Consider the following 21,810-nt stretch of genomic DNA (forward strand, 5'->3'; position numbering starts at 1 on the left):
TCTAAGTTGTTGTACTTGCAACTAATCACTTCCTTCCCCGCAGTTTCCAGTTCAATTTTCTTGGTAGAAGCTACTGAAAATATGCCATTCAGACTTTAAGCATTTTATCTGAGGTTGTAAATCTCTCGCTGGATCATTACCAAGAGTTTGTTATTCATCAATTCCGTTTTAGTTCAAATCTTAATCACGAACGTGACATTTATAGAAGTTCAGCCAACCTGAAAGGACATCTGATTAATCCCAACGCACAAAATGGATTGATCAGGTAATTGACTTGTAATAGGTTTTTGGAGAAATGTATCCAACTGCTAATTTGTCTTTGTAGCAGATTGCAGTTTGGTTACGGAGAAATAACAATCTTGCATTTAAAATTTGCTATCCGTCCCTGATCTCCTGGCTGTTTCCCATAGTTTGGGATTGCAGGAGATAACGTTTGCCATTCTGAAGGTTTTATTTCATGCTAAACTGGATTGAAAAAAAAAAGTTAAATTGGACAGGGCTTTTTTTGTTATATTTTCACATACAGTAGCTACAATGGTCCAGCTTGGATCAACGTAACTATGTATTAACCATACCTAGCCAATCCATGTGAAAGCTGGAGATCACTGAAGTAGACAACACTACTACAATGATCCCCACTAGCTTCCCGGTCTCGTACCGAGTGGCTGTCCTGCTATTCAGAACACAGGAGGTCGCTGGCTGGGCACTGGATAAATACACAGATCAAATATATACTGTATAATTCATTAATATTTCTGTTCCAGAATAGAGAAATATCATTAATGTTACTCCTCCAACGCTTTTGGAGCATCAGCAACAATGGGGCACGTGAAGCTTTGGTTCCAATAAACTCAAGACGGGATGTATTTACCTCTGATAGATATTTGGCACAGACACAGGCATTGTGGTGCCATGATGCAGCAGTGACGCAGGTATTTTCCTTACCTCTTGGCATGTGCAAAATACAGGTGTTCACCCCCAACATGACCAAACCACCAAACATGATCATAACACAATTATATAACAATCTATACATAGAACATTACACCGCCAACATGACCCACCACTGGATACCATCATAATACCATTCTATTACACTCCATACATAGAACACTACACCTCCAACATGACCGATCACAGGACACCATCATAATACAATTCTATTACACTCTATACATAGAACACTACACCCCCAACATGACCCACCACAGGACACCATCATAATACAATTCTATTACACTCCATACATAGAACACTACACCTCAAACATGACCCATCACAGGACACCATCATAATACAATTCTATTACACTCCATACATACAACACTACATCTCCAACATGACCCATCACAGGACACCATCATAATACAATTCTATTACACTCCATACATAGAACACTACACCCCTAACATAACCGACCACAGGACACCATCATAATACAATTCTATTACACTCCATACATAGAACACTACACCCCTAACATAACCGACCACAGGACACCATCATAATACAATTCTATTACACTCCATACATAGAACACTACACTTCCAACATGACCGACCACAGGACACCATCATAATACAATTCTATTACACTCTATATACATAGCACACTACACCCCCAACATGACCGACCACTGGACACCATCATAATACAATTTTATTACACTCTATACATAGAACACTACATCCCCAACATGTCAGGAGCATCTAGTGCTCCTGCTCCTCATTCCAGCATCCGGGTTTTGGCTATGGCACTCTCCTTGTCTGTCTGTCCACCTGCAAGGTGATTAATGTGATCAGTCTCTGGGTGCAAACCAAACCTGTTATAAGCCAGCCAAACCCTCACTCGCATGCTTGTGATAGAGAGTGATACGTGTGTGATTCCTGATTAAGCCCCCTGTCTGTTGGCCCTGCTCTGCTAGATTGGACTTTCCTGTGTATGACCTTGGACCGGATTTTGGATTATTCCCTGAGCCCGGCCTGCCTTTTACCTGGACTGTCATAGAACCACGCTACCTGTTTGCCAAACACAAGTACCTGTTTGTCTTGCTCAGTTCGAGCCTGCCCTGGCTTGGTAGGTAGGCACTTTGGCATTGTGTATAAGACCTAATGCAACCGAGTACCGGTAGGCCTGCTTGCCTTATGGGAAAGGGGGCTTCTATAGGTAAAGAAAACAGTAACCAGCTATAGTGTCTGACCACCTGCGTTGGGGTAGACGTGACACAACATGACCGACCACTGGACACCATCATAATACAATTCTATTACACTATATACATTAGGGTGACCAGACATCCCCGGTTTCTGGGGACAGTCCCCGGATAGAGGACACTGTCCCTGGACCAAGTCTGTCCCCAGTTTTGTCCCCTGATTGGATTTGAACAGGGGCTGGGGCAATTTCAAAGACAGCCCGTGCAGAATAAAAAGAAAAAATCTGAATTGCACCCCCCCTCCTCTGCCGCTCCTACTAGCTTATGGGGGTTTATTTTTTTCCATTATCTGTGCCCCTTTCTGATGATCATGTGCTGGTCGGAGCGGAGGGACTATTCCTTCAGTTTCGGGCGCATGCCCATTCAGCTCCACTCGCATGTTCTTCTGCCTTGGCTCAAGTCCCAGCCAGCCGCCTGCCTGCTTACCTCCTTGCCTTCCCTGGTGGAGGGATCTTCCTCTGCTCCCCACCCAGTAGTTGCCGGGGCCCGAAGAGTAAAGTCCCATACACACTATCAGATTTTCTGCTGATTTTTGTCTTCAGATTTACCAAAACCATGTAGTGCAAGGGCCTGCCTAATTGCATATAAATTGAACCTCCTAAGGTTTGACCTCTTATTATATGGTTTTGGTAAATCTGTAGGAAAAAATCAGCAGAAAATCTGATAGTGTGTATGGGGCTTTAGACTTGACAGGCTGTGAGGCGGGCGGAGGCGGTGGAGACGGGCAAAGAGTCGCCGATTGCTGCCATTACAAGTAAAAAAAAAAATATGTCCCCAGATTTAATTTTAAAAATCTGGTCACCTTAATATACATAGAACACTACACCCCCAACATGACCCACCACTGGACATGATCATAATCCAATTCTATTACATTCTATACATAGAACACTACACCTCCAACATGACCCACCACTGGACACCATCATAATACAATTCTATTACACTATATACATAGAACACTACACCCCCAACATGACTGACCACTGGACATGATCATAATCCAATTCTATTACATTCTATACATAGAACACTACACCTCCGACATGACCGACCACTGGACATGATTATAATATACTTCTATTACACTCCATACATAGAACACTACACCCCCAACATGACCCACCACTGGACATGATCATAATACTATTCTATTACACTCCATACATAGAACACTATACCTCCAACATGACCCACCACTGGACATGATCATAATACTATTCTATTACACTCCATACATAGAACACTACACCTCCGACATGACCGACCACTGGACATGATCATAATACAATTCTACTACATTCTATACATAGAACACTATACCTCCAACATGACCCACCACTGGACATGATCATAATACAATTCTATTACACTCCATACATAGAACACTACACCCCCAACATGACCCACCACTGGACATGATCATAATACTATTCTATTACACTCCATACATAGAACACTACACCTCCGACATGACCGACCACTGGACATGATCATAATACAATTCTACTACATTCTATACATAGAACACTATACCTCCAACATGACCCACCACTGGACATGATCATAATACAATTCTATTACACTCTATACATAGAACACTACACCTCCAACATGACCGACCACCTGACATGATCATAATACAATTCTATTACACTCTATACATAGAACACTACACCTGTAACATGACCCACCACTGGACACCATCATAATACAATTCTATTACGTTCTATACATAGAACACTACACCTCCAACATGACCCACCACTGTACATGACCATAATACAATTCAACAGGAGTTGGGTCAAATTGTCATGCGGTTGCACAACAAGAGATGTTTGGATGGTAAAACCAATGAACAGGCTTGTGTGAGCTAAACTAAAGTCTTTCAGGATGTTTATTGACTGTTCCACAAGTTAAGACATTCTCATATTATAATGTTTGCAGCTAGTTCTTTGCACCAGAAACAGATAAGAGTTGGCAATAAATGTTGAAAAATAATCCTTGCAACCTTTATGGTGCAGCTGGAGAGGATTGCATTTTATCTCAAGAAAACTCGAGTTTCACTTTACATTTAGGTGCTTCACCCTTGTTAAACCTTGTTAAGGAGGTACTGATGGCTTAATTTCTGGCAATTCTGTAACTTATAAACACTCTAAAAACATTTTACGCAAAGTGACACACCTTCAAGACGTTTAACTGCAGAATCAGTGAATTCCTAACCTTTGATCTGTAATAGTTAACCAGTCTTGTGACTAAACTAGTAAAAGCAGAAGGTAAGGACAATTGGAGAGAATGGAAGAAAACAGATTCTGCCTCTGTTAAAATGTTATTTTTTTATTTTGGTAAAAAATAAATACATATACTGTGTATAAATACTGTATATATATATATATATATATATATATATATATATATATATATAGTAATACAGTATATATATCGTCAAAAGTATTGGGACACCTGCCTTTACACACACATGAACTTTAATGACATCCCAGTCTTATGCCCCGTACACACGGTCGGATTTTCCGATGGAAAATGTGTGATAGGACCTTGTTGTCGGAAATTCCGACCGTGTGTAGGCTCCATCACACATTTTCCATCGAATTTTCCGACCCACAAAGTTTGAGAGCAGGATATAAAATTTTCCGACAACAAAATCCGTTGTCGGAATTTCCGATCGTGTGTACACAAATCTGACGCACAAAGTGCCACGCATGCTCAGAGTAAATAAAGAGATGAAAGCTATTGGCCACTGCCCCATTTATAGTCCCGACGTACGTGTTTTACGTCACCGCGTTTGGAACGATTGGATTTTCTGACAACTTTGTGTGACCGTGTGTATGCAAGACAAGTTTGAGCCAACATCCGTCGGAAAAAATCCTAGGATTTTGTTGTCGGAATGTCCGAACAAAGTCCGACCGTGTGTACGGGGCATAAGTCTGTAGGGTTCAATATTGAGTTGGCCCACCCTTTGCAGCTATAACAGCTTCAACTCTTCTGGGAAGGCTGTCCACAAGGTTTAGGAGTGTGTCTATGGGAATGTTTGACCATTCTTCCAGAAGCGCATTTGTGAGGTCAGGTACTGATTTTGGACGAGAAGGTCTGGCTTGCAGTCTCCGCTCCTGGCAAAGGTTTTCTATCGGGTTGAGGTCAGGACTGAGGCTAGTGAAGGCCAGTGAGGCCAGTCAAGTTTTTCCACCCCAAACTCACTCATCCATGTCCTTATGGACCTTGCTTTATGCACTGGAGGGGGGGATTATGGTGTGGGGTTGTTTTTCAGGGGTTGAGCTTGGCCCCCTAGTTCCAGTGAAGGGAACTCTTAAACGGGTTGTAAAGGTTCAGGGATTTAAAAAACAAACAAAAAAAACAAACATGTCATACTTACCTCGGCTGTGCAATTGGTTTTGCACAGAGTGTCCCCAATCCTCCTCTTCTGGGGTCCCTCAGTGGTGCTCCTGGATCCTCCTCTTCTCGAGTGCCCTGTTGGAGAAGCTCTCTCCTTCATGGACACCCTTGTGGGCGCGCTCCCATGTCCTGCTTCTGCATCTATTCACACAGAAAGCAGGACTCGGCCCAGCCCTCCCGGCGCCCGCGTCATTGGATTTGATTTACAGCAGCGCTATCAAGCCATCAAATCAGGTTGTTGATGCTTCAGTGAAGCTTCGGTGATGCTTCGGTGATGCTCTGTTGAAGCTTGACAGATGCCCTGTGTGTGTGGATATCTCCTACCTGCAATTTCTCCAAAAAAAGTGAAGCTAAAGCTGAATTAAAGCCTCTCAAAAGCCACAGGTGCTTCAAGTGATCTTCAAGCGAGCTTTCTCATAGAGAGGCTTTGAAGGCGCTTTAAAGCACCACTAAAGCGACATGGGGTATAATTTTTGAAGCTAAGCCGAAGCAAAGCAAAGCCAAATCAAGGTGTAAACAGGACTGTAAGCTGACCATTTTATTTAGTGACAGGAACTTTGACTGGCGTTCAGGGAGCTTTAACAAAGCGTGTCCAAAAAAATATTTTGAAGTAAGTGTAAACTAGCCCTAACTGAACTGTGGTACAAAAAAAGTAGCAAAAAAATAAAAATAATAATAACAATAATATAGCGTATACATTTGCTACACAAGACATAGTGTAATTGAATATTATTTTAAAAATTGTCTTTCCTTTGCAATCTGCAGCTCTGTAATTTTCTGTAAAATTCAATGCAGTATGGCAACCTGGAGGCGTTCTGTACACAGATTTAATTTCCTGCATCTGTGATTGGCTCACGGATTTTCCTAGAAGTCTGTACTAAGATACAAGTCAGATGTTAGGCAACCTCCTCAACAGAAATGTAATTTTTGGTGAGATTCACCCAAAGGGTTAATCATTTCCAAAGGAATTTAGACCCTGCCATTTTACTTGTTAGAACACTGTAAGTACATCAGCTGATTATTAATGAAAAAGTCACTCCCATTCAGATTCACTCTGCACACAGCAGCTATTGCTTTACCGCAGTAACAGGTAGAAATCTGCAACAAAGTTTGTTAAAATCCCTGTAATGTACGATGTTTTTTTTCTCAGCTCTTTGAAAACTGTAGAGTAAATGATCTACCAATCAGGTAGCTTATCTACTAGTGCTGGGGGGATATCTGGGGTGTAGAGGGGTCAGAGTCCTGGGGGGATATCTGGGGTGTAGAGGGGTCAGAGTGTTAGGGGGGATATCTGGGGTGTAGAGGGATCAGAGTGTTAGGGGGATATCTAGGGTGTAGAGGGCTCAGAATGCTGGGGGGGGGGTTTCTGGGGTGTAAAGGGGTCAGAGTGCTGGGGGGATATCTGGGATGTAGAGGGGTCAGAGTGCTGGGGGGGATATCTGGGGTGGAGAGGGATCAGAGTGTTAGGGGGGATATCTGGGGTGTAGAGGGGTCAGAGTGCTGGGGGGATATCTGAGGTGTAGAGGGATCAGAGTGTTAGGGGGGGATATCTGGGGTGTAGAGGGCTCAAAATGCTGGGGGGGGGATTTCTGGGGTGTAAAGGGGTCAGAGTGCTGGGGGGATATCTGGGATGTAGAGGGGTCAGAGTGCTGGGGGGATATCTGGGATGTAGAGGGGTCAGAGTGCTGGGGGGATATCTGGGGTGTAGAGAGGTCAGAGTGTTAGGGGGGATATCTGGGGTGTAGAGGGGTCAGAGTGCTGGGGGGATATCTGGGATGTAGAGGGGTCAGAGTGCTGGGGGGGATATCTGGGGTGTAGAGGGGTCAGAGTGTTAGGGGGGATATCTGGGGTGTAGAGGGGTCAGAGTGCTGGGGGGTTATCTGGGGTGTAGAGGGGTCAGAGTGCTGGGGGGATATCTGGGGTGTAGAGGGGTCAGAGTGCTGGGGAGATATCTGGGGTGTAGAGGGGTCAGAGTGTTAGGGGGGATATCTGGGGTGTAGAGGGGTCAGAGTGGTGGGGGGGATATCTGGGGTGTAGAGAGGTCAGAGTGTTAGGGGGGATATCTGGGGTGTAGAGGGGTCAGAGTGCTGGGGAGGCATTATTCTAGCAGATATATTATATGCACAGGACAGCTTTGTTACTTTATGTATGTAGTATTTTCCCACTCTTTCTTTGCTGTACAGAATGACTGTTCATGTAGTTAAAGTGGAACTCCACCCAAAAGGGCCCTGAGTACAGTACTAGGGACCAGTGCTGTGGATATATTGCAAGAAAAGAGCAATAGTGCAGTGAAAAATCTTTTAACCTTAAAACTTTATTTCTCCAACTAATTACCCGCCGCCAACTAGTAGTTAGTTATAGTAGTATTTTTGTTATAAAATCTTAGTGCTTTGGTGTATACTCTAAGACCTCCCATCCCCATTTACAACCCCAGCTAGCACCTGCTGAACATTGTGATTTAGTAGTATAGTAGACAAAGAGATGAATGACTTGTTTGGTGCTACTGAACCTTCACTGTGCAATCAAAAGGCCAAGGTAAGGAGTTGACACTGCTGTGTTTCCTTACAATATTACAGAAAATGTGGCAAATATGTACGACACACAAACCCTGGACAAACAGAATTACACATATTTTGCAGGTAAAATCATTGAAACATACATTATTTGGCCAACATTTTGTTGATACCAGACCATCACACCTAGCTACATGGACAACAGTGTGAGGAGAGCTCTCCAAATTTCCGAGTTCAGGTATTTCCAGTGAATGGTACTGTTAATTCTACAGCATACAAAGAGTTTAGACAATTGTGCACTTTCATCCTTGTGTGGCAACAGTTTGGTGAAGGTGCTTTTCTGTTCTACCAAGACTGTACCTCTGTGTACAAAGCCAGCTCCATTAAGACATGGTTTGACCGGTTTGGTGTGGAGAACCTGGAGTGGCCTTCACAGAGCCCTGACCGCAACATCAAGGAACACCTTTGGCACTACATGGAATACCGATTGTGAGTCAGATCTTCTCATCCAACATCAGTACCTGAGCTCACAAATTATGTTTTGGCTGAATGAGCACAGATTCGCACAGACACATTGCAAAACTCTTGAAGAACGTCTTCCGAGAGGAGTGGAGGCTGTCATAGCCACAAAGGTTGGTAACTCCATATTAGTGGCCATGGGTTTTGTAGTCAGATCTCCAACAAGCCTATATAGGAGTGATGGTCAGGTGTCCACAAGTTTTTAGCAAAAGCTGTATCAATGAATCCACTCCTGCCCATTTTTTTTTTACTTGAGATGATTACTTTCATTATCTGTGAGAGTTACACGAAGAAGTAAGAGTGGAGGTTATTATAGCCAAAAAGGAGGGCCAAATCCATATTAATGTCCATGGTTTTGGAATGGGATGTCCAAGAAGCTTGCAGTATATATGTGTGATGGGACATTTGTAGCGTTGTATGTATTTGTAGTATTTGTATGTATTCCAACCACATACAACTAGCTTTCTCATATTCAGCTTTCAAATTACTCATGGCTGAAAACCTAAAGACGGCTCTTTGTCCGGGAAACAATATCAGCTGTATTAGAAATGTTAACATGATCCTTTATTGTTCTTATTGTCCCGGCACTATAGGGTGTTTGTGTCACAGTTGCTGAACATCCATGCTGATATAGGAAGACCTGTGTATTTGATGTCAGAGGAAACAAAGATCCCAAAAATAGCAAATTGCTACTTGACATCTGACGACCTTCTAACGCCTTCAGGTTCCGTTATGCTCCATTCGGCTGTATAATTTAGTCTTATAAACTTGAATAATTGTCATATATAAGAGCTTTCAAAAATAGCCCCAACAGGAAAAATACTTAGGAAGATCTATCCATCAATGATACTTTAACAGGTAACTTGTAATTTGATTAAAACAAACTTTTCGGTTATCAAATTTTGAAAAATGTATATTTTTTTAAAGAAATCTTTATAAATGTGGTTGCTGGTATAGTTTTTTTTTTGGAGAAAAAAATTACAGATGCCTGAAAGATTCTCCAGCCATAAAAATTGCCCCCCGTGCGTAAATTAGAATGGAGCAGTCCCGTCATGAACTGCCTCCTCATTGAAAGTAGAATGGTATAGTCCCATCATATGAACCAGCTCCCCTTTTATAGCAGAATGGTGCAGTCCCATCATACGAACCAACTTCCCTTTTATAGCAGAATGGTGCAGTCCCATCATACGAACCAACTCCCCTTTTATAGCAGAATGGTAAAGTCCCATCGTACGAACCAACTCCCCTTTTATAGCAGAATGGTGCAGTCCAATCGTACGAACCAACTCCAATTTTAGAGCAAACTGCTTTAGTCCAAACTGAATAATAAGCATAGGTCAGTCCTATCATCCAAGGCAAGATGGTTAATTTCACTTATATAACTTTCCTTTTTTTTCAGGCAACAAGGTGCAATCCTACCCAAAAACATGTTTTTTTTCATCAGAAGCAAGATGGTACAGTCCATTAATGGTACTTATCTCCTTGTCAAAGTCCATTTTATCCATGGCATCTTGGTAGAGTCCAAAGGTAAAAATTGTCTTTTCCCTCGGTGAACATATTACAGTTCCGATATACCAGTTGTCTTTTTTTTTACGACAGTTTGGTAAAGTCCATTCATAAAAACTGCATCCTCGGCAAATGTAGCATAGGGCAGAGTTCCATCATAGGAACTGATTCTTCATTTTGGTCAAGTCCAAGCACAACATGACAACATGGAACAATTCCGGCTAAATTATGTTCTCGTTTCTGGCAGTGTGAGTCCCACCTACTTGTCTTGCACTATTTTTGTAGGCATGTGCAGGACTGCCGAGAGGGGCATACAGGCAGTACAAGGTCCCATGGGGTCAGCAAGAGTGATGAGTTGAAGGAGAAGTGGACATCCTTCCCCTGGCCAGCAGCATGCCAGGATCCCAGCTTCTCCCCATCTGGCAATAAAGGGGTTAAACACATGTATACACAGAGATTCAGCCAACGCTGGCGAGATAACTTGCCCCTGCCCACCCCCATTCTAGTAGCAGCTTACAGCTTGATCCTGGTGGTTGGTTGAAGCTTAGAACCCCCAGAGGGCCACAGCACATCATCACAAGCCCCAATATCCCCAATATAACCCTGCCAGGGATTCCAGGGACCAGAGTGGTCTTCCTTGGCCAAGCACAATGGGCCTGTGAGGTAGGCTATATTGGGCCCCTTGATTTCTAGAGGTGGCCCTGGGTATATATTTCTCAATCTTTTTAAATCAGCAGCATCACAAGCCCCAATCTCCCCCATATAACCCTGTCAGGGATTCAAGGGGCCAGAATATTCTTCCATGACCAAGCATGGGGGGCCTGTCGGGAAGGTTATATGGGGCCCCCTGGTTTCTAATGGTGACCCTGGGTATATGTTCTCAATCTTTTTAAATCTGCATCACCACAAGCCCCAATCTCCCCGATAAAACTTTACCAGGGGTTCCAGGGGCCAGAGTAGTCCTCCTTGAACTAGTGTGTGTAAGAAAGGGATTGGGGGGGGGGGGGGTACTGTCAGGTAGGCTATATGGGGCCCCGGGTATAAATATTCTTAGATATTCTTTAGATCAGCATCATCACAAGCCCCAATCTCCCCCATATAATCTTGACAGTGATTCCAGGGGCCAGAGTGGTCTTTCTTGACCAAGAGTGGGGGAGGCCTGTCAGATGGTCTATATGGGGCCCCCTGGTTTCTAATAGTGGCCCTGGGTATAAATATTCTTAGATATTCTTTAGATCAGCATCATCACAAGCCCCAATCTCCCCCATATAATCTTGACAGTGATTCCAGGGGCCAGAGTGGTCTTTCTTGACCAAGAGTGGGGGAGGCCTGTCAGATGGTCTATATGGGGCCCCCTGGTTTTTAATGGTGGTCCTGGGTATATATCCCTAATCTTTTTAAATCAGCAACATCACAAGCCCAATCTCCCCCAAATAACCTTGCCAGTGATTCCAGGTGGCCAGAGTGGTCTTCCTTGGCCAAGAGTGGGGGACCAGTTAGGGAGGCTATATAGGGACCCTTGATTTCTAATGGTGGCCCTGGGTATATATCTTGTTCAATTGTTTTAAATCAGCAGCTTTCATTAATAAAAAAAAGCACTTGGTGATCCTGCCATAAACATCTTTGTCCAGGCACTTCCTGCTATGGGGTGACAACTGTCTTCAAATTCTCTCCAGTGTTGTCACAAGTGGTCAAGACAAGTAGTCTTGGAGACTAAAAGCAGCCGTGCCAACATGCATTGAGCAGGTATGTTCTGCAGTTGTCACCATCAACCGCAGCAGACCAGAGCAGTGTTATGCAAATGACGTTATAGTGACTGTATATAGGCAGGCAGTGGCTGAAAGAGGCTAGAGGAGATCAGCAGCACAGAAATACAAAAATGATAAAAAAAAACCATTTTATGAAAAAAAAATTTTTAAAAATGCACAGGGCTTTATCAACTGTCCTCCAGTTGCGGTTTACATCCACTTGAGGTTAATAATACACTTGTAGCTGCAATTTGATTTTGGGGTTATCTGGTTTAATAATTATTTCTGCTCAGCGTTCACCTTGCCGCAGATCAGCCAGCTTCCTCTAGATGGAGCCAGAGGGCTGACGGTTAGAACAGGGCACAGCAAGCAGTAAACAAGTCAATGGAATGAGGTCAAATGTGACCACATGCCAGCACAGTATAAGTGAATTAATGGGCAAAGCGGCAGTCAGCTGTCATCCCGCAATCACAGCGGGACGCCAATCACATTACCGGAAATTTTATTTGTGATGTGCGGCTGCCATTAAAAAATACTGACAAGTGCGTATTATAATAATCACATTTAATTAGAGGTAAGCAGCCAGTTACTAATGCCTTAGGTCTTAGGCACCAGTATTCTTACCGTCGGCATCATTGCTCAATATTACCTGCTGGCACTACTGTATATATATAATTTTTTCTCCTGTGTTTCATTGATGCCCCAATTAAATGTTCTAAACTAGCATTTGAGCTGCAAGAAAATGTTGCTTAAAGTTCATTTTCTCTAGAAAGCAGCCACAGCCTGAGTGGAAAAGCCTGTCCCCTGCCAGCATGCTTGCAGAGAAGGACCCTTGCTCTCTGTAGGGAAGCAGTGGTCCCTCTGCAGAGTTCTGATATGTTACTTGCTGAGCCAGAGCTAAAGCTTGTGCCCCCTGCTGATTGGTCAGCTCTAGGTTCGGGTGCACCCCTTAACCTCGAAGTGTGTGGCTTTCCTGTTGTGCATCCCTAGCTATAGCATCAAGCTACTCTGTCGTCTGGCCTTCTGTTTATGGGCTTATCCATGGAGCTGTGATGATTTACACTGCAAAGACGCATGTCCTATTCACACCATACAGGTGTGTTGCAAAAAATATACAGCATGACTGCATTTCTATGCAATGCATAAAAACGCATGTCATGCCTATCAACGCAATGCAACAATCAATATATATACATATTTTTTTCATTTACATTTTTACAGTATCTCACAAAAGTGAGTACACCCCTCACATTTTTGTAAATATTTTATTATATCTTTTCATGTGACAACACTGAAGAAATGACACTTTGCTACAATGTAAAGTAGTGAGTGTACAGCTTGTATAACAGTGTAAATTTGATGCCCCCTCAAAATAACTCAACACACAGCCATTAATGTCTAAACCGCTGGCAACAAAAGTCAGTACACCCCTAAGTGAAAATGTCCAAATTGGGCCCAATTAGCCATTTTCCCTATCCGGTGTCATGTGAGTCGTTAGTGTTACAAGGTCTCAGGTGTGAATGGGGAGCAGGTGTGTTAAATTTGGTGTTATCGCTCTCACTCTCTCATACTGGTCACTGGAAGTTCAACACGGCACCTCATGGCAAAGAACTCTCTGAGGATCTGAAAAAAAGGAATTGTTGCTCTACATAAAAATGGCCTAGGTCAGTGATGGCGAACCTTGACACCCCAGATGTTTTGGAACTACATTTTCCATGATGCTCATGCATTCTGCAGTGTAGCTGAGCATCATGGGGAATGCAGTTCCAAAACATCTGGGGTGCCAAGGTTCGCCATCACTGACCTAGTCTATAAGAAGATTGCCAAGACCCTGAAACTGAGCTGCAGCACGGTGGCCAAGACCATACAGCGGTTTAACAGGACAGGTTCCACTCAGAACAGGCCTCACCATGGTTGACCAAAGAAGTTGAGTGCACGTGCTCAGCGTCATATCCAGAGGTTGTCTTTGGGAAATAGACGTATGAGTGCTGCCAGCATTGCTGCAGAGGTTGAAGGGGTGGGGGGTCAGCCTGTCAGTGCTCAGACCATACACCACACACTGCATCAAATTGGTCTGCATGGCTGTCATCCCAGAAGGAAGCCTCTTCTAAAGATGATGCACAAGTAAGCCCGCAAACAGTTTGCTGAAGACAAGCAGACTAAGGACCTGGATTACTGGAACCATGTCCTGTGGTCTGATGAGACCAATATAAACATATTTGGTTCAGATGGTGTCAAGCGTGTGTGGCGGCAACCAGGTGAGGATTACAAAGACAAGTGTGTCTTGCCTACAGTCAAGCATGGTGGTGGGAGTGTCATGGTCTGGGGCTGCATGAGTGCTGCCGGCACTGGGGAGCTACAGTTCATTGAGGGAACCATGAATGCCAACATGTACTGTGACATACTGAAGCAGAGCATGATCCCTCCCTTCAGAGACTGGACCGCAGGGCAGTATTCCAACATGATAACGACCCCAAACACACCTCCAAGACGACCACTGCCTTGCTAAAGAATATATAATTTTTTAATAATTATTCAATTTAAATTTTTACCACAAAAAGAAAACAGTGCGATGGATCTTCTGTGCATGGAGGTGTGAATGAGTATGTCAGAAAAAGTGACTCCCGTGCTTGCGTAGGAGTGATGTCATGCTGCCCCGGCCAATCAAGATGGCCACACACCAGCACCAGAATACTCACCTCTGTTCCAACGGTCTGACATCAGTGACTTCCCACACCAGCACTGGCTTCTTCCAGGTGCTGGTGGTCAGCCATCTTGATAGACTGGTGCAGTATGATGTCACTCGATGATGTTATACTGTGCTGGCCAATCAAGATGGCTCAACACCAGCACCCAGAAGTAGCCAGTGCTAGTGTGGGAAGTCACTGATGTCGAACCGTTGGAGCAGAGGTAAGTACTCCGGTTCTTAGTGCCGCTTTAAATTCTTGCAATGCATGCAACAAACCATTTCTATTATTTCTATTGTATGTGTCCTTGTTTCTATTCTATTTATTAATGTGTCTATACAGAGAGCGGTGAAGATGAAGATGTAATACTCTATAGGTCTATAAACCTTCATTGAAGGATATCTTGTCCTATACAGAGTGACCTCAGTGCTAGACGATCAATATTTGATTATATCATCAGTGTTACTTTGACTCATTTTTATCTGTAGTTACAATATCTAATCTGTATTGTGTTTAATGTAGTCCTGTCTGTTATCTGAGTCCATAAATACAAGGTCAACATCTGCACCACACCGAGGAAGAAGAACGAGGAAGGAGAATGAAGAAGAAGAGTGAGGAAAAAAAGCGAGGAAGGAGAATGAAGAAGAAGAGTGAGCAAGAGCGAGTTAGAAGAACAAGGAAGAAGAATGAATAAGAAGAGTGAGGAAGGAGAATGAAGAAGAATGAAGAAGAGTGAACAAAAACGAGATAGAAGAACAAGGAAGAAGAATGAAGAAGAAGAATGAGGAAGGAAAATGAAGAAGAAGAGTGAGCAAGAAAAGCGAAGGAGAAGAACGAGGAAGGAGAATGAAGAAGAGTGAGGAAGGAGAATGAAGAAGAGTGAGGAAGAAGAGCAAGTGAGAAAAACGAGGAAGGAGAATGAAGAAGAAGAGTGAGGAAGAATAATGAGGAACAAGAACGAGGAAAGGGAATGTAAAAGAAGAGTGAGGAAGAAGAATGAGGGAGAAGAACGATGACAGAGAATGCAGAAGAAGAGTGAGGAAGAAGAACGAGGGAGAAGAACGATGATGGAGAATGAAGAAGAAGAGTGAGAAAGAAGAGAGAGGGAGAAGAATGAGGGAGAAGAACAAGGAAGGCGAATGAGGAAGAAGAGCGAGTAAAAAGAGCAAGGGAGAAAAACGAGGAAGGAGAATGGAGAAGAAGAGTGAAGAAGTAGAACAAGAGAGAAGAACGAGGAAGGAGAATGAAGAAGAAGAGTGAGGAAGGAGAAAGAGGGAGAAGAACCAGGGAGAAGAACGAGAAAGGAGAATGAAGAGGAAGAGTGAGGAAGAAGAAAATAGAGGAAGAAGAACAAGGAAAGGAATGAAGAAGAGTGAGGAAGAACAAGGAAGAAGAATGAAGGGTGAGGAAGAAGAACAAGGGAGAAAAACAAGGAAAGCGAATGAAGAAGAAGAGTGAGAAAGAAGAAGGAGGGAGAAGGAGGAACAAAAATGAAGAAGAAGAATGAGGAAGAAGAACAAAGAAGGAGAATGAAGTAGAAGAGTGAGGAAGAAGAACAAGGGAGAAGAACGAGGAAGGAGAATGAAGAAGAGTGAGGGAGAAGAATGAGGAAGGAAAATGAAGAAGAAGAGTGAGGAAGAAGAACAAGGAAGGAGAATGAAGAAGAAGAGTGAGGAAGAAGAACAAGGAAGGAGAATGAAGAAGAGTGAGGAAGAAGAATGAGAGAGAAGAACGAGGAAGGGAAAATGAAGAAGAGTGAGGAAGAAGAAAATAGAAGAAGAAGAACAAGGAAGAGGAATGAAGAAGAGTGAGGAAGAACAAGGAAGAAGAATGAAGGGTGAGGAAGAAGAGCGGATTCTAACTTTTTTTTTTTTAATTCTTGTACATGTGTGTGGCTGTTAGAGACTTGAGAACTCCATAAACCCCATTCTTATCATCGATTTTACATTTGGTGGTCTTAATATCAAACAATGAAGCTAATTTATGAATCATTAATATTCTATCTATCTGACTGGTGTCCCAGCTCTCTATAGATTCCAGTGTAGAGAGTCTGTATGAGGTCACCCCAGTCCACCATGACACCAGGAGCACTATGGTGACACACCCCATAGAATGATGACTATAGTATGATTCTTGAAGTGGCCCTGTACAGATGGCCCGGGATCCCCTCCTGTGTGTCTCTGGGCTAAGCCAGGATAAGCCTCAGCACTGAATAATGACTGCTGCCTCCGGCTGTACAGAGAGGTTCTGCAGCAGCTGCGGCCTTTTTACGCCAACCATCCCGGCTTCCTCCTCTCACAACTCAGTAGCCTGCAAAGTGTTTAACTCTGGATTCTTATTATTCACTGATCTGTCTACAGGAAACTGACATCTATGTTTAAAAGGGCCCGTCACCAAGGAAAGGGTGTTTAGATATGCTGCAATGGTGTCACTGATCGCTGTAAATGTTATATTGTAATGCATTCAATTCAAGGTAGGCACAGCCAACATAACTTTTATCTACAACATCCAGGCTCTGAGCCCTTTATGATTACTCAGCATCGACACTGTGATTTAAAAAATAAAAGCACTTTCTACATTGTTTCAATCAACCTAATAACACTGTGATCTCGTCACACAAGCCAGACACTGTATAGGTGATCAACATGCCATCCAGATTGTTTTCTATGTATATGATCTACTCAAACACGCTCCACCCCTCTGACTTTTATAGTGAAAACACAAACCATGCCGTAACCCAAGAGTGCAAAACACATTGCTAGATACCGGGGGATATTCACAAATCTGAATGTCACTTGTAACAAACTGTGACAATCAAGGTCCATAAAGACATGGATGAGCAAGTTTGGGGTGGAGGAACTTGACTGGCCTGCACAGAGTCCTGACCTCAACCCAATAGAACATCTCTGGGATGAACTAGAGCGGAGACTGCGAACTAGGCCTTCTCGTCCAACATTAGTGTCTGACCTCACAAATGCGCTTCTGGAAGAATGGTCAAACCTTCCCATAGACACACTCCTAAACCTTGTTGACAGCCTTCCCAGAAGAGTTGAAGCTGTTATAGCTGCAAAGAATGAGCCACCTCAATATTGAACCCTATGGACTAAGATTGGGATGCCATTAAAGATCATGTGCGTGTAAAGGCAGGTGTCCCAATACTTCTGGTAATATATATATATACATATATTAAAAAAAATATTTTTTGGGGGGTGTTGTTGGTGGATTTAAGTTAACTTTTTTTTTTTTTTAAAGCAATTAACTCAGCTGGCTAGAACTATGTCTTGAGGGAGTCTGTTCCACGTTTTCTCAGCTCTTACTGTGAAGAAGCCTTTCCAAATGCAGAGGTTAAATCTCTTCTCCTATAAACCTGAAGAGTGCTCCTTTGTCCTTAGCAATGACCTTAGACTGAATAACTTTGCCGACGTTCACAAATCTGTGACTCATTAGACTTCACTTTCTGTCCTGTACACTCAACAGGAAGTGAAAGGATATCCTTCCAAAGTGAGGGACATATTACATGGATCTTTAAGGGACTTTTCTGGAAGGGTTCCTGCCTTAATATCTCTATTAAAGGATTTAAGGATTTTAAACGTTGGAGGTATGTCCTGCAGAAATTGCAACAAAAGTTTCTACAATTTATCTTCTGTGTTCAGCTTCTCTACTGTGCTGCTGCTCCACTTTCTCCTATTACCAGCAATTACCGCCTGTCAGAATGACAGCTGGGAATTGCTATGTATCACAGAGCAGGAGTGGCTGTTAAAATGTAGGTTGTTTCTACGATTTATCTCCTAAGTTCAGCTCCTCAACCCCGCTGCTGCTCCCCCTGCTGCTATTCCTGGCAATTACCGGCTGTCAAAATGACAGCTGGGAAATGCTATGTATTGCACAGCAGGTGTGGCTGTCAAATGCTGTACATGTCACTGAGTATGTACAATGTAGCAATGTATGCTTTCATTGTACTTACTATTTTCTTCATATGTAGGTGAAATGTGTGACCTTTGAGCTGCACATGACATCAGTTAAAAAACTATGAAAATAAATAAATAAACAGATACATATTTTCAAATTGACCTCTTGGTTTACCCTAGTCAGCCCTAAATAAATCCCTCCTTCCCTTCTCTCATTTTTTTCTGCAGATTTTACATTTTTTTTTATTTTTTTTTTTTTTATTTGCAAGCAACTTTGCCATGCTTTGTACCAGACACATCATTTTAGTAAAAAAAAAAAAGAAAAAAGTAAAAAAAATTAAATAGACAGATTCCTATTTAATTCCTTATTGACCCTTAATCAGCTATAATTAACGTCTTCCTCCCCTTCTCTTTCTTCTGAAAGTTTTTTTTTTAATAACAAAAAAAAAAAAACCTTCTCATTTGCCAGTAAGGCCAGGTTCACATATATACGAATTTGATGCGTTTTTAACCACATCCAATTCGCATAACATGTGAATGTGACCGGCTCTCAATGGAGCAGGTTCACACATGTCCGGGGTGGCCGCGGGGCGGTCATGGAAAGGGTCCTGTGCGTTTTTGGGTCCGGTTCAGGTGTGAATTCAGGGAAAAATTTGCACCTGAACCGGTGAACCGAAATGCACCAGACTCCGGACCGCAAACCACAGCCACACATATGTGAATGCAGCCTAACTTCGCCATTTTTTTGTGCTAGAAACATCATCTTAGTATAATGAGAGCAAATAAATAAATAAAATATATTTATTTCCATTCAACCCCTTATTTTCAGTTTGTTTGTTTTTTTTACTTTATTTTTATTAATTTTTATTATAAATAATGCCATATTACCATACTTTGTACCAAAAAACATATTTTGGCAAAAAAAAAAAAAAAAAGTACAAAAATATAATAAATATAATCCTATTTAACCTCTTACTAACCCTTTGTTAACCCAATCAGCCCTAATAAACTTCCTCTCTTTATCACCTTATCTCTTATATTTCTCAGACTTTTTTTTTTTTTTTTAATTTAAAAAAATGCCCTTTTTTGGGGGAAAATAAAGTTTCCATGCTTTTTACCAGAGATATATTTTTACTGTGATTTTAAATGGGACAAATAATAGAATAAAACGTATATATATATATATATATATATATATATATATATATATATATATATATATATACATATATATAGTAAAATTTAAATACAGAGTTTAAAAGGGAATTTAAAAGACATTTATTCATTTTTGTATGTATTTTTGCATATTATTATTATTATTAAAATTATTGTACAGGATTTATAAATTACATAGAAAGTAAAATCAATATTCCAGGACATTATTGCCAAAAGAATGCCAAGCTTGTCCCCAAGTATGTATCACTTTGATATCTTTATTAATAACAAAGTTATAGAGGAATAAACAGACCCATGGTGGAAATGTAAATACCACTCTGGTCTATACAGGTATGAGAGCTGAAGGAGTTAATATTGAACTTCAGATCTTGTAACAGGAAGTCTGAGACTCTTTTTTTCTACAGAAGGAGAAGAATAAGACTGTATGGCTGGGGGAGGATATGCTGGTGACACACTCAGCAATATTCTGACCCTTTTTCAACCAGCTTTCAAAGCTAAATGTCACCCAAAAGATCGGGGGGGTTGGGGGGACCTACCTTTGACCATTTCACGGTGTAGATAGAAACTGCCAAGGGTAAGTCACATTGGTCATTGTTGCAATTGATAGCCGGTTGAAATTGCATGAATTGTGCCCCGTGTGTGGTCAACTATCATCTGAATTTTCCTGATACCTCCAGTCTGGAGCCCCCCAAATGCCAACGAATTCCATCTATGAGCATCTATCTATAGCCAAAGTATCAGTGCCGTGCAGTATAATAAAAATAACAACAAAGTAACAAGAATAGTAAAAACAAATTGCTCTTGATAAAAAGCAAATACATAAAAAATATATAGTAAAACAAATAGTAATAATAAAAGAAGACGAAAAAAAAATGAAATTGAAGAAGACGAAGAAGAAGAAGAAGAGAAAGAAGAAGAAAATACTATAAATAAAATAATACAAATAATATAAACAATAATAATAATAATTTTTAAAAAAATATAGTAAAACAAATATATATACAAATAATAATAGAATACGGAAAAAAAAAGAAAATGAAATTGAAGAAGAAGAAGAAGAAATTGAAAAGGAAGAAGAAGAAGAGGAAGAAAAAGAAGAAGAAAATACTATAAATAAAATAATACAAATAATATAAACAATAATAATAAAAAAACCCAGAAAATTATATAATCTTCTGCAACAGTTCAATGTCAGCTACCAGACCCAACAAGTGCTGCCACCCATTATCAGGGCATGTTGTCAATTGTAGTTCCACAACTGTTGCACGTGTGAATACTTGTAGTTCCACGGCGCTCAAGGCGATTGTAGCCGTATTAGTGCACTCGCACCAACACAGTTGCTAACTGTCCATGATCCTTTTTTTTTTTTTTATTTGCACTAACAGTTACATTTTCAGGACAAGTTTTGGGGGGTCTTATCCCCCCTTCTTCTTGGTCCAAGCAGTACTGATACACAAAGGTTTAGAAAAATGTTAAGAATTGAATACCCCAGCAGCTTTGTGCAGAAAGTTGGTCCTGTGCCCCTGACTTACCTCTCACAATCAGATGTCACAGTCTGTCCCCAGATGCTGCTGTCCTCCTAGTGATTTTTTATTTTTTTTATTCTAATCTGTCCAGCCCAGCGAGGGGGTTATATGGAGCTGGCGGAGCCCCACCCTAGCTCCCCCCCCCCCCCCCAGGCTAGGCAATGGATGGAAGGGGTTGGCTTGAGAGTGGGTCAGCCAGGCACGCCTTGTAAACAGGGGAGCAGCATGGAGCTGGCTTTCCCTCCCACTCCAGGCTCTACACACGTACTCTCATACAAGGGGAAGCGTGCACAGAGGGAGTGTACATGGCTTGCATGAGCCATAGAGGAAGTCATGGCGTCATAGGAATCCTTATTTGTGGATGGGACTTTTTAGGTGCCAAGTTAGTATATAAGTATCAAAAATAAATACCTGTAAATAAATAAATAAATAAAGACGGAAGGAAAAAATAGAGATCGAGGGAAAGAAATATAAATAAATAAAGAGAGCGAAAGAAAGTGAGAGAAAGAAAGAGAGGGAGAGAAAAAGAAAGAAGAGCCAAGATAATGTTACTAATAATAAAAATAATATTACAAAAATTGTTTCCCCCCTTGAAGAAATTTGT

At 41.8% G+C, this 21,810-nt stretch overlaps 1 protein-coding gene across 1 annotated transcript in view; it reads right to left on the reverse strand.

Annotated features, from left to right (window-relative positions):
* NDRG1 (N-myc downstream regulated 1) overlaps nucleotides 1-21,368 on the reverse strand; it is a 91,135-nt gene extending 69,767 nt beyond the window's left edge. Inside the window, exon 1 of the mRNA XM_073632273.1 lies at nucleotides 21,213-21,368. The gene's annotated coding sequence lies outside the window, so the exon portion shown is untranslated. The remainder of the gene's footprint in view (nucleotides 1-21,212) is intronic.
* Between the last annotated feature and the right edge of the window lie 442 nt (nucleotides 21,369-21,810).

Source organism: Aquarana catesbeiana, linkage group LG05, assembly GCF_042186555.1.
Source record: "Aquarana catesbeiana isolate 2022-GZ linkage group LG05, ASM4218655v1, whole genome shotgun sequence".
Taxonomy (NCBI): Eukaryota; Metazoa; Chordata; class Amphibia; order Anura; family Ranidae; genus Aquarana; species Aquarana catesbeiana.